We start from the raw sequence: 14,776 nt of genomic DNA, 5'->3' as shown, positions 1-14,776 counted from the left end.
AAGTCGCGCCTAAAGAATCTAAACGCGTTATTATCTTTGGGGAAGGCAGTGGAATTCACTAAACAGTCCGTCCCAAATTCTAAGTATTTATCACGATCAATTATTGAGGGCCCCGCAATTTGCATTTTTATTCGGCGAGGCTCGTCTCATTATTTTAGAAGGGTACCCTACAGTGACTACATTTCTACTACGTTTATCTTTAAAGAGAAGGATGATGCCGAACTTTGCTTGTTTGAACAAATACAGACTGAATCCTTATTATGTTTGCCGAACCTAAACTTGTTTGATTACCTGATTGATTGTTCATGAGGTGAGGGTCACCTCATGCTTTGTCTTCATCGAGTGGATACGCTTATTAATTCGCTAAGTGAGATTGCAAACAAACGAACAACATATATTGAGTTATGTTTAACGACCTCTAAGTTCTATTTTAACACTCTAACCTATTTGAAATTGATAAACGAAATCGGCTGTTTTATTAGGAAATTACGACTAATTGACCTCAAAAACGACTACTAGCTTCCCTCAACATTCATCACATTATTTCGAAACAAGGAATCTATACCGAGACCCGACATCGAACTTATATTGGAGCACATAATCTGACAGGAAAGCTGGCCTTCATAGCCAAACTCTTAATGCGACCGCATGAGAGTTTGTTTGGGATACATTTATCCCGGACCTAGTACCACAGATTTGTCAATTCAGTGGTCTAGGCAAAATACATACAAGTGCTTACCATGACTCTATGTTATAAAGTCATAACTAAACCAAACAAGTGTTATACTGAACTGAATGTATACTAAATCAAACATGCTGTCTATGTCATACTGTCATTACTGTTGAGCCATGCTATCTAACAGTTCATCTTAAACAGAATGTATGCTAGTTTATACAGAATATTTGCAGTTTGCAGTAAAAATACAGGCCCAACTAACATTCGAACTATCTTTTTACACCAATGCTATAACATAAACTGATGTTCATTTCTTTATTTCTGCTTCAACTTCAAACTTTCAACAATACATGGTTCAAAGGTTGTGTACCTGGGAGTATTTGCAATTGAAGAAGAGGGCAATCAGTAGAGTAACAATGAACAAATGCAGCAGCAGTAACAACACTTAACAGTAGCAGCAGGGCAGTATAGCAACAACAACAAGAAACAGTAGAGTAGCAACCACAACTCACAAAACAATTGGAGTGAGATCAACCCCAACTAAACCAAACTTTCGAGTAGAACAAACAACAAACAAGCAGATTCAGTTGTGAGAAATCAATGTTGCACAGAACAGGTCCAGATTTAGTGAAGTCAGAAACAAAGGGAAAGGAAGCAACTTCTGGTTTTGTTTGTCTGAGTTATCGGACAAAAATTCTTTTCTAGTTTTCTGTTTCCAAAAATTTGAACTCTCAGATATTCCCTCTTAGTATCTCTCCCTATCTCTGTGTGTTCTGTCTGTATGTCTCTATCAGTGTGTATTCCAGCTCTCTCTCTTTCTTTTTTAAATTCTGTCTCTCCCTCTAATTCTATATATCCTCCTAATTCTCTCTCTCCCCCTCTATTCTGTCTTTTTTCTCCCAGGTCCTCCTCCTTTTATAAGCCTCAACACCATCTCTTTTAACAGCCTGTTTTCAGAATGTCACAGTACCCCTCCCATGTATCTTTTTCCTTTTCAGATTCCAATTAGTTGTTTAAGTATTAACCCCCCATCATCCCTTGGCAGGCTTCAACTTTTAAAGGGGTTTAATACTTTTAAACTAAAGCAAGGTATGGGCAGTAGGATATATCTGACAGCATATGCTGTCAAAACATTTTAAAATTAAAAGCCCTTTCATGAAGGAAACAGGTTGTGCACAAAGCACATGAGGTGCACCAATGCACATGCTGTGCACGAGTGCACATGCCTTCCAATTCAGAATTTAAGCACTACTGATCCAATTCAAACAGCTATAAGTAAACAAAACTGGTTCTTAATTGATCCAGGCAAATGTTCATCAGAAGCAAATCGATTTACTTTGTTCAGACAGTTGAAACTAATTGACGACACATGTCGACTCGACTATATTAGCATTAACATACACAATCGTAGCCAAAAATCAGACATTTAAACAGTATCGATACATGGTTCGAATTATACTGACTAAGTAGAAATACACTCGAGGAGTCAACTAGTCAGTCCAAACTTGAAAATCAGCTACTTGCACAACATTTACATACACATTATCAGAACAAATGGAAAGACTCATTCAAACAAACAGAAGTTCAGGCAAAGTTGACAAAATTCAAAGACACAAAATCAAAGCATGAACAGACTTTTAACACAATCAGATGGGCCAAAACAAATAAAGAAAAGAAAGAACTCACCTTAAACTTGAAAAGTTAAAAGTTTCAACCCGGATTTGGACAGACCTTTCTTAAGGTTGAACGGACTTTAATCGAAGTGTTTCTCAGATGAGAAACACCTCGATTAAGGTCCATTAGGCCTTAAATTCTTTGGCTCGAACAAAACACGGACCAGTGACGAAGGATCTCAAAGCTTCAAAACTCAGATCTGGGATTCATGCTTCCCTGATCTGATTCGGACCAAACCAAGTATGGTTTGGTCACGAGGGGGGTCTGGGGAGTGTCTGGTATGATTTTAGGGTTAAACCGTGTAGATCGAGTTTTGACTCGAATCTTCAAATGAAGATTCGAGAAGGTGGGAAGGGATTCGAACTACCTGGTTGATAGATTTGGGTTCAGGATGGCAAGGGCGTTCTAGGGTGTTAAGGGGAAGGTCACCGGCATCCATGCCGCCGGCTTTCATGGCGAAAGTACGCAGGGGCGGCTAGGGTTTTAGGGCTGTTTGTTTGGAGACGAAGGCTGGGGTTCAGATAGGGGGCAGGGTAAGATTATGGTCTTATATAGTTAATGGGTGGATTGATCTCGACCGTTAGATCAATCTAGATCTACGGTCTGGATCTGATAGCTTAAGTGGAACGGTGTCGTTTCAAGGGTAAAGGGTTGGGGTCGGTCCGGGTGAGACGGGTCGGGTTTATTGGTGGGTTATGGGGAATTGATCTTGGCCGTTGATCAATTTGAGATCAACGTCCCAGATCAACCTGTACCAAAACGATGTCGTTTGGATTCTCTGGGCATCAGGTGGTCTGGACCCCTTTTTGACTTGTTTGGGACCACACATTCCAAAAATCTTGCCCAAGTCCGGAAGGCAGGGTCCTTTTCTTTATTTTTTATTTATTTATTTTAAAACAAAACTAAGCCAAAAAAAATCAAATTGAAATTAAATACACACTCAATACAATTATTTGCACACACACTAAAATATTTCAAACCGGGTAAAGTCAAACAAAATAAAATCACGGACGAAGATGCCTATTCATGATTTTCTATTTAACGACCAGATTACGGTTCGAATTATGCAGGACACATATATTTTTTTTTTGAATTTTGTTTTAATAAAGTAAATAAATAAAAATGGGCCGAAGTCACAAATAAATCAACAAGGTGCCGCACAGAAATCCAAAAATTGTACAGCAGGGCCAATTATTATTTTTTATTTCTTTTTGGAGCGATTGTCGTGCGAAACAAAAATCACGTGCTCACAGGTACCACCTCGGGACTGGCGAAGGAGTTATTGGATTCTTAGAGCCTAACCTTTTCCTGATAGAGATCCTTGAGGTCGGGTACCACCTCTAGACTATCGAAGGTGTTGTTGGCTTCCTGGAGCCTAACTTCTCCTTTTGATAGAGGTCCTCGAGGTCAGGTACCACCTCAGGACTAACGAAGGTGTTATTAGCTTCCTGGAGCCTAACTTTTTTCCTGATGGAGATCCTCGAGGTCGGGTACCACCTCGGAACTATCGAAGGTATTGTTGGCTTCCTAGAGCCTAACTTCTCCTTTTGACGGAGGCTCTCAAGGTCGGGTACCACCTCGGGACTAGCGAAGGTGTTATTGGCTTCCTGGAGCCTAACCTTTTCCTGATGGAGATCCTCGAGGTCGGGTACCACCTCGGGACTGTCGAAGGTGTTGTTGGCTTCCTAGAGCCTAACGTCTCCTTTTGATGGAGGTCCTCGAGGTCGGGTACCATCTCGGGACTTGGCGAAGGTGTTATTGGCTTCTTATAGCCTAACCTTTTTCTGGTGGAGATCCTCGAGGTTGGGTACCACCTTGGGACTAGCGATGATGACATCGATCAGTGTCCCTACTCGACTTTGAGGCAGGTGGATCGTTGTCGTTTCTTCCATGTATAAATACGATTGTTTTTGCTTTTTTGGAGATCTCACCATTTTAAGCAATTGCCCTTCTCTTTCCACGTCAAACCCTTTATTACTTCAGCACTAACGCACTTGCACAAATTCCCGATTTAGTTCTCCAATTTTGCCATAGCCATGACTGTTGCGTCGGGGTTTGCCCAGCAGAGAGGGGAGAGCTCTGCCTCCGGCATTTAGGACCAACGAGAGTATGCCGTGAAGATTCTTCTTCGATAGGAGAGGATCATCTTGGGTTAGTGAGAAAAAACTGCGGATGGGGGGAAAGGTAATGTTACAGATACTTTCCCCGGGCGAGGGCATCATGGATCATGCCGATGGGTTCTTGAATACGTATATGTATCCTTTCACACTGGGCCCTCTTGATAGGGTTGTGCTCGACTTTTGCTTAGAGTATCGGGGTACCTTGGCGCAGATTCATCCGTCGTTTTGGCGAACAATACTGATGGTGAGATTTTTTGCGGAGAAGGCGGGGCTTGAATTTACGGTCAGTCATCTTGTTAGGCTGTACCGACCCTTTCACCATCGAGGTCTGCTAACCTTGTGATGCCGATCGACCACGCCCTTCATTGTTGATGATGAGGAAGATGGAGACCGGGGGTGGTGATCATTGCCAATTCCACACTACTAAAAAGTAGGAAGAGAGGGTCGCAATAGCTTTTACCCAATATGAGGGTCGGGATCGATTTTCACAGGGAGCTAGGAATGGAGTCGAGTATCTATCTAGATTAGAGTTGTGTAATTGTTCCAAATGTCACTTCCAAACATCTTTTGAATTTTATTTAACAAACTAATATTATCAATTACTAATTAGAACTAAATTATGCTAATAAGAAAATTGCTAGAGTTGAATCTAATGGGTAGAAAGGCATTAGGGTAGTGACTTTCACCTAGGTGGCTAATTGACGGGTAAATGCTTCTAAGGTTCGATTGACATGATTGGGGAAATATGCTATAACCGTTGCACAATTTTACCCACTCTCACACCTCTCGGTAGAGAGAGTGATTTTTCCCAATTGACTCTCTCGAGACCAAATGGGTAGGCAAATTAGCTCAAGCAACCAGGGTTCAAGTTGGGTAATTACTCTTTCGAGGTTTAACCCTTTAATTGGGACTATCAATTCTCTTGAGTCCATCCCAATTCCTTGTTGGGTCAATTTTGGAGACTTAGGCTCTCTTTCTCAAGAAGAGCCAAGTCAACTTAGCACAAACCAGTGTTTGCAACCACCAATTCATAGATTAAACCATAAAATTGACCCAAATAACAAACACTCATAGTCAATCTAACAATAGATGGCAACACCCATCAATTACCCATACTAGGGTTGAGCCACAACCCTAGCTAATGGGTTTAGCTACTCATGCTTGAAGGAGAAAATAGAGAAATAGATGAAGAACAAGACATATTAATTTAAAAGCTAATGTAAATACAGAGAATCTATCGTAAAATCTAAGTTAAGATGCCAAAAATGGCTACACAATAGCTTCTCACGAGCGCATCTACGTTTTGGAAATAACTGATGACCTAAAAATGGCAAAATGTTCTATTTATACTAGGCTGGAAAAACTGGACAAAAATACCCCTGCGGGGTCAGCGCGGGCCGCATAAAATGAACCGCGGCCGCGCTAGGCTCTTAGAATTCAATTCTGGGCTCTTTGAACTTGGGCTCCGTGGACCGCATAGAATGGACCGCGGCCATGGAGATCTCTAATGCGGTCCGCACAAGTATGACTGCGGACCGCGCAGCTTGAACCATGGCAAATTTCACCTCTCTAAATCTCTCTTCCACGGACCGCACATAATGATAGCGCGGCTGCGGAGCCTTCACCACGGACCGCGAAATGTGTATTGCGGTCGCGTTACCTGAAGCCCATTTTTGCCAACTCTCTGAACCACCTAGTACGGACAACACAAAGTTGAATGCGGCCGCACTAGGCCTTTTTTGCTCTCAGATTGCCTTGTCTTTGATACTTGCGCAGGTTTCACTCTTTTTGAGCCGATCTTTGATATTTCATCACTTTGTCGATCAAACCTGCAATCAAGCACACTTATGAGCCTTTTGGGACTATTTTGTAACAATTTATAATAAAAGCATAAGCAAGAAGGAGCATGAAACACGTTAAAATCCCTAGTTATTCGGTGGATGAGCCGCTTCGTCCGAGTGCGGACGTTGACATTATCCCCGAGGATATTATGCCATTCCTTGAGGAATAGAACTATACACGTAAGTGGTGCACTTCATGCCTTCTTAGTTTCGCCTATGGCGAAAACTGGTTTCGTAATTGTGCCCTTTTTTTTTCTACAGAGGTTTCATGGGTACCGGGCGACGTTCCTGATTTGCCGGATTGGGTTAGAAAGTTGGAGACCCACTTGACCTGTGATGAATGCAGGTGGCGAGCTTTATCCCAGGACAGATGGGAAGCGAAACAACATGGTGAGTGTTGTGCTATTCTTTCCCCTATCTTCCTTCATTTGGAGAGGCGTTTTCCTTTTATGTGTACTAATCCTACCATAATAGGCATCAAAGAGCCATTCGAGGTGAGGCCACGCTCCTCTGGAGAAGGGAAAGGGTTGCTAGCTTCCGGCTAAAGTACGACAACAATAAGTGAGAGATGCTTTTATAGGGCGATGGTGTTCAAAGCAAGGCAAAACGGGACCAGGGCTTCGGAGCGGAAGCATCGTTCGGGCCTATCGCGTCCGCGGTTCCTGGTTTTGGAGAGAGGGTTTCTCCATTGTTGTCGCCTTCTTTTTCCGTCGATGGTACTTCGGGAGATACTAGAAACCCAGGGTCGCATACACCGAGTGATCGTGCTTCGACTGGAGTCGGCCCTTTCAGGGCTGAAGGAACCGGATTGGCAGGTGTGCGCTCAGCCTTCGAGGAATCCCGGCGGCTTCACTTTGTGGTGAGTTTTTTCATAGGCCTTTCGGGCTTCGTGCCTTCCCTTCTTTATTGGGTTTTCTTTTGTAGGCCTTCGACAAGCTTAAGTCCGGGTTGCTTCGTCACGTAGCCAGGCTGCTGAAAGTTCTGGATGAGGAGAGATCCCTTAGGCTCCTTTGTGATGAAAAGGAGGTCGAGTTGGTATACTTGCGGTATGAGGTAGGTCGGAGCTTGAATTACGAGAGCCACTTGAAGGAGCAGGTAATTTTCTGTTCCGGGTGAGCGTGCATTCCGCCTTCTAATTTTCGAGGCTGACACTTCGTTTATTTTAGTTGCAGAAAAAGACGGAGGCCCTAGAGCGCCTTCAGGATGAAGTTGGTCGGGCCAGGCATGAGTGTGATGAGCTAAAATCTCGGGCGGAGGCTCAGGTTTTAGAGGGGAAGGATGCTCTGGCTAAAGTTCCCGCTTTTGAGGCTCAACTTCGCTTGGCTCGTGACAATGCTTCGGTTCAAACTGATATGATTAAGAAGCTTGAATCCGAGCTTTCGAAGGTCAGGGCTGAGATTGTTGATGCACGGGCTAAAACCGTAGTGAGCCGAACTAAGGCTGACCAGGAGATGGCGATATATTTAAAGGATGCTACTGACGCACAAGCTGAGCTGAGAAGGATCCTCGACCGTGAAGAGAGGATTGAAGAATATGCTTGCTGCAAGTCTCGAAGAAAGACCCTCGAGGAAATCCATGCTAGGGATTTCGCCCTCTCAGAAGAGTTGACGCGAGCGAGGGCGGACGAGCGTGATGCTCGGTTACTTTTGCCTGATGCTGAAGAAAGAGAAGATGAGGCCGGCAGGCCGTAGCCCCCGGGGGGCATAGATTTTGCTATCTGCATGTAGCATTTTCAAAGCATGTTTGTAGATGGAGATTGTTTTTTTCCGCATATGTGTATAAAAGAAAACCTTGCGGCTTTATTCCTTTTGTATCTCTTTTTGTTTTGGCCAGGTGAACTGGTCTTCGAGTTGGTAGGAATCCTTAGAGTCGTTATACAGCCCTAGGGCTCATTAGGCTGGCCCATAGGATTTTACGTGCTTGGTCGATGCAACCTTTTATGTGTGAACCGGTGATAGTGGCCCTTACACCTTGGGTCAAAGCGACCTTTTATGTGGGCGACCCTAAGGCTCATTGGGCTGGCGACCATGGCTCTTACGCCTTGGGTCAAAGTGACCTTTTATGCGGGTGGCCCTGAGGCTCATTAGGTTGGCGACAAAGGCTCTTACGCTTTTCCCTTAGGAATATTTAGTTAACTATCTTGGGCTCAGTCTCCGAATCGGATTACGACTCGAACTCATTTGACCCTCAAGTTTTCAGATTTTAGGCTAACGACAGTGGCTCTTATGCTTTTGGTCGATGCGTCCTTTTAGTGTGGGCTGGCGACAATGGCCCTTATGCCTTGCCCTTAGGCATATTTAGTTAACTATTTTGGGTTTAGTCTCCGAATCGGGTTACGACTCGAGCTCATTCAACCCTCAAGTTTTGCATTTGTGTGGGCTGGCGACGGTGGCTCTTACGCCTTAGGTCGAAGCGACCTTTTATATGTGTAGCCTTAAGGCTCATTAGGCTGGCGACAATGGCTCTTACGCTTTGGTCGATGCGACCATTTATGTGGGCTTTATATTTCCCTCGATAAGGATTTTTGAAATAGTGTTTTCCTGACTCTTCGATGGCTTAATAAAAAACCTCGATTGTGAGTCGTTGTATGGAGATGATCGAGCACCTCGGGAGGTTTGGCTCGGAGGCTGAGTATCTCGAAGCCGATGTTTAGGAGCTGACATGGTCGAAGCTCTTTTGCTTGTATCAAGGGTAGCCTGTTTAACCGGTTCTTTTCGAAGTAGATTCGAAGTAATTGAAGGCCTATAATTTTGTAGCGACGGTTGGGCATCTCCGAGTCGCGTTAGTTCGTCTGGTATAGCCGTGTGACCGGAGTCACTTGTGTTCGGTCGGAGCCTTTATGTCCCGAGTGAAGTAGTTTCGACATCTATATCAAGGGTATGCCTTTTTAGGGGTCTTACAAGTTCGATATATAGCTGAAACTTTGAGATCGGGTTTATGCCTTAAGTAAGGTCTTACAAGTTTTACATGTCGTTGAGATATTACAGTTTTGGATACTTGGTACATGTATTGTCCATGCCTTGCTTGAGGTCTCACATATATTGCCATTTGGTACAAGTGTGGTTCATGCCTTGGGTTACGACTCGAGCTCATTCGACCCTCAAGTTTTGCATTTGTGTGGGCGGGCGACAGTGGCTCTTATGCCTTGGGTCGAAGCGACCTTTTATGTATATGGCCCTAAGGCTCATTAGGTTGGCGACAGTGGCTCTTACACTTTGGTCGATGCGACCATTTATGTGGGCTTTATTTTTCCCTCGATAAGGATTTTTGAAATAGTGTTTCCCTGACTCTTTGACGGCTTAATAAAAAACCTCGATTGTGAGTCATTTTATGGCGATGATCGAGCACCTCGGGAGGTTTGGCTCGGAGGCTGAGTATCTCGAAGCCGATGTTTAGGAGCTGACATGGTCGAAACTCTTTTGCCTATATCGAGGGTAGCCTATTTAATCGGTTCTTTTCGAAGTAGATTCGAAGTAATTGAAGGCCTAAGATTTTGTAGCGACGGTCGGGCGTCCCTGAGTCGCGTTAGTTCGGCTGGTACAGCCGTGTGACCGGAGTCACTTGTGTTCAGCCGGAGCCTTTGAGTCCCGAGTGAAGTAGTTTCGACATCTATATCAAGGGTATGCCTTTTTAGGGGTCTTACAAGTTCGATATATAGCCGAAACTTTGAGATCAGGTTTATGCCTTTGGTAAGGTCTTATAAGTTTTACATGTCGTTGAGGTCTTACAGTTTTGGATACTTGGTACAAGTATTGTTCATGCCTTGCTTGAGGTCTTACAGATATTGCCACTTGGTACAAGTGTGGTTCATGCCTTGCTTGAGGTCTTACAAATATTGTCACTTGGTACAAGTGTGGTTCATGCCTTGCTTGAGGTCTTACAGATATAGTTGCTGCCTTATATAGGTCTTACGAGATCGAGTCTGCCCACTCAGGGTCTTATGGCCTCGGGTTTTTTAATGAATGGCGATTGACGACAGTCCCCGAGTCATCGGGAGTATCTTGGCTCGGAAGCCGTTGCTTGCAAACTTTGTATTGCCTCATCGAGGGCTTACGATTTTGGAGATCTCGACCCTGAGGTTGTGCATTTTTAGAGATTTTGATGCCAGTCCCCGAGTATTCGGGGCACTTTCTGCTTTGGAGACGTTTCGTGATTTTTATATTACCTCATCTGAGGGCTTATGAGCTTGGAGTCCCGACCCGGAGGTCGTTTAGGTGTTGATTTGTCGACGCCAGTCTCCGAGTGTTCGGGATGTTTTCGGCGGAGAAGTTGCTTTTGCGGAGGTGCCGAGCTTCTTTTGGAGCGTGAGATGCTTTTGATAAAAGATATTCTTCAATTATTTAGTACAAGTGTACATGTTTTCGCCGTCGAGGGGCCCGACTATACGGATACGGTTCGTTCGACCGTTTGGCCCGACACATCATTTTCCTATTGGGACCCCATTTGGCATTTCTTGGCTTTTCCAAGAAGATGGCCTCCCGGGGAAATGCCCCTCAATGTGCGAGGTTGATTGCAAAAGAAGCCTCGAATACTTGTTGAGTCTTCCTTAGGTAGCATGCAGGTGTTGCCTCGTTAAAAACCTTGCCGGTAAAAACCTTCCAGAGATAAAAACTCGGTCGAAGGAAAAGAGTGCAACAGATGCTTTTAAAACCTTATGGTCTTCGAGCTGGGTTAGCACTTTGACTGCTTCGGTCGGGTGCCTGCATAAGGGTTAATATGAAATATTAAATAAAAAGTGAGATGGTTATACCTCAGTGGCGATGGTGCTTCGGATTTCGGTGTGACTCAATCATTTATTACGAGGACTCGGTACGGTCCTTCGTTTCGTTAAGTCGGGCGCAGCCGAGAATGCAGCTTGTCATGGCTATTTTATCATTTGCTTATCCTTTGGCTCCTTCGGTGGTGGAGATACTGGCGCCGGCGCTACGTCATGCACCGCGAACATTTCCTTTGCCGCATGCTGCTCCTCGTAGACAGTTTTTATCCCATCCTTTGTCAAGAATTTCATAATTTGATGGAGGGTGGATGGTACTGCTCTCATGCAGTGTATCCACGGCCTCCCTAGCAAGGCGTTGTATCTCATGTCTTCATCAATGACATGGAATTTGGCATCCTGGGCCTTGTCGGCCACGTTGACTGGGAGGGTGATTTCTCCTTTCGTTGTTTCGGTTGCCATATTGAATCCATTGAGGACTCGAGTGGCGGGCACGATTTGGTCGAACAGTCGGAGCTGCTCTACCACCCTCGACCTGATAATGTTGGCCGAGCTACCTGGATCCACAAGTACACATTTAATTTGAAATGTATTTACAAGGAAAGAGATTACCAGTGCGTTGTTGTGAGGCTGAGACAAGGTCTCGATGTCCTCGTCGCTGAACGTGCCTCGGGTATGTAACCCTGAGTTCGCTTTTCCCTGACGATAGATATTTTTGTTTTTCGCATCACGGGCTCCTGTGGGGCATCGATGCTTCCCAAGATCATGTGGATGACATGTTATGGCTCATTCGTTTCATTTTTCTTGGCCTCCTCTCTTTCTTGGAACTAATTTTTGGTTTGGTCGCTGAGGAATTCCCAGAGGTGACCTTTGTTAAGTAGTCGAGCTACCTCTTCTCGGAGTTGGTGGCAATCCTCGATCCCGTGGCCATGCGTGTTGTGAAACTCGTACACTAGGTTATGATTCCTTTGTGAAGGATCCGATTGTATAGGCCTGGGCCACCTAGCATCTCTGATTTTACTGATGGTTAACACGATGTCTGATGCATCGACATTGAAGTTGTATTTCGATAGGTGAGGTGCCCCCGTTGTCCCTGCGTTCCTAATCTTCGACCGGTATCGGTTGTGGACGTTCGACCAGGTCACGGCTGGATATTCGACCAGATTCTCTTTCAGCTGCTTCGAAGCCATCGAGCTTCGTTCATTCAGACCTTGAGTGAAGGCATGCACTGCCCAGTCGTCGGAGACCGGTGGTAGTTCCATTCGTTCCGTTTGGAAGCGGGATACGAACTCTCGTAGCATTTCGTTCTCCCTCTGCTTGATCTTGAACACGTCAGATTTCCTTGTTGCTACTTTAATGGCACCGGCATGTGCCTTTATGAAGGAGTCCACTAGCATGGCAAATGAGTCTATGGAGTTGGGAGCTAGGTTTTGATACCACATCATGGCCCCCTTCAAGAGTGTTTCCCCGAACTTCTTTAATAAGACGGACTCGATCTCGTCGTTCTTTATGTCATTGCCTTTCACTGCGCAAGTGTAAGCAGTAACGTGCTCATTGGGGTCTGATGTCCCGTTGTATTTGTAAGCACGTGATTTTTGACCCTCCCCGAGGATTTTCACATTTTTAGCATGAATATGTGAAATTGGGTCTAATATAGCTATTTTAACTATTTTTCGTTGCAAAAAGAAAATTACAAAAATATATATATAAATTTTAGTTTATGTATCTCTCATAAATTTGAAAAAAATACAAAAATTGCACTTTATTTTTGTACTTTATATAATTTCGAAAATTACAAAAAAATATAGTTCTATTAATGTTTTGTAGTCATTTTAACTTTGAAAAATACAAAAATATTACTTCATATTTTACCTTAATATTTAAAAAAAAACGAAAATTACAAAAATAGTTTTATTAATATTTTGTAGCTATTTTAAATCTTGAAAAATATTTAAAAAAGATATAGTTTTGTTTAAATACTAGTCTTATTTTTGGTAGTTATTTTGCTTACATAGGACTAGTTAAGCAACGTGTTCCTATTTCTTGGGTCCGGGCAAAAGAATAATATTCGGGTTCAAACTACCCGCTTTTAGGCCTAATTTTCGGACCTAGCCCATAATAATCCGAGTCCGCCACACGTGGGGAACACGGACGGAATTCCATACACGGGGAACCCCACCACGCGTGGGGAACACAAGCCTCGAACCCCACCACGCGTGGGGCTCATTTGTCTTGGCCAAAGGGATCAAATACACGGACAAAGAAAGAAAAAAGGAGGGAAAATTTTGGGCAGAGCACTATTCATCTTCTTCTTCAAAAAGAAGAAGAAGAAAAAACCTAGGAGCCGGACCCCCCCCCCCCACGCTTGAACCACCTCCGTCACGACCCCTCCAGTAAACCACCAAACGACCCTTCAACCACCATCCCCTCACGTCCAAAACGCCACCACCCACGTCCGTCGACCACCAGCTTCCCCCCCGTTGTCACTGTACTCCAAAACCACCACCCACAACGCCATAACCTCCATAGCCTCCTCCTTCCTCGACTTTACTGTCGCCACCACCGCAGCTGCTTCCGCCTCCAAAAACCACTCGTCGGAACCGCTACCATCAACCACCCTCGCACCCCAGCAACTCCCCAAAACCACCAGCTCGGACGCCTTCCCCATCGCCTACAACCACCGGCAGTCCCCGTCGCTGCTTCATTCGTCGTCCTCCTCGCATCACCATCTCGTCCGAACACCCACTTCCTCTCCGTCACAACACAACCACCAAGCAAACCCAAACCAGTCGCACCCCCCGTCGCAACCAGCTCCCACCATCGTCGTTCACCATCCTCACGCCCCCAGCAACCCTAACCCCACTCCTTCACGTCCAAACTCCACTACAAACCTGCTGCGTCGAAAAAATCCAAAAGGCAGCCAACATCTCGTGCGTTGACAGTATTGGGTCGAGCTTTCAGTCTCCATTGAGGTCGTCTTTGGTTCGTCGAGGTCCGGTACGTCGAGGTTGTTGTCCGAGGTTTCGTCGCAGGTCCAACGCATCGGACGTTAATCTCAAGTAGGTTATCTCTGCCCGTGTCCTTCATGTTTGTTGTTTAGTAATATGTATAGGTGTTTGTTGAAATACAATCCTAGTTCATGCGGATAGTACGCGAAATTATGCGAGACATATATACATGATGATTGCGAATTGCTATATTTGATAATTAACTCCGTATGGCATTGAAATTTGGCCGTGAATATCTTTTCCGTTGTTTCGTTATTTTAAGTAGCTATTTGACATTTTGTTTCTTCATGTTTAAATTGTTGTTATCCAAATATTTGTCGTAATAGAGGTTTGCATGAAAGGTGTTAATTATTTAGTTTGTCTTAATAGTTGTTTATACATGTGGTAGTAATGTTGAAATTATAGTAGCAATTTTAATTCCGCGGAAAAATACTCGCTTCATCAAATAGGTTCAATCTATAACCTATGACCTCGCAAAGTAGCAAAGAATGTAGTTATTTTAGCCTTATCCCTTTTTTTTTCTTTTGAAAAAATAAACAAATAATAAATAAAAAAACGAGACAAGCTTCACCAAAAATAAAAAATGTACAGATTGCGGAGCCCTCACAAAATGTATGTATTAAATACTTAGATTCCGGGATAGGCCGTTTAGCAAATTTCACGGCCCTACCCAAAATAATAATGCGCTAGTTGCTTTAGGCGCGCCTTTAATAATATTATCTCCTTAAGCTCGGGTGCACATT

The sequence above is a fragment of the Nicotiana tabacum genome, chromosome 16 (genome assembly GCF_000715075.1).
Source record: "Nicotiana tabacum cultivar K326 chromosome 16, ASM71507v2, whole genome shotgun sequence".
NCBI lineage: Eukaryota > Viridiplantae > Streptophyta > Magnoliopsida > Solanales > Solanaceae > Nicotiana > Nicotiana tabacum.
Note: the sequence above shows the minus strand (reverse complement) of the source record.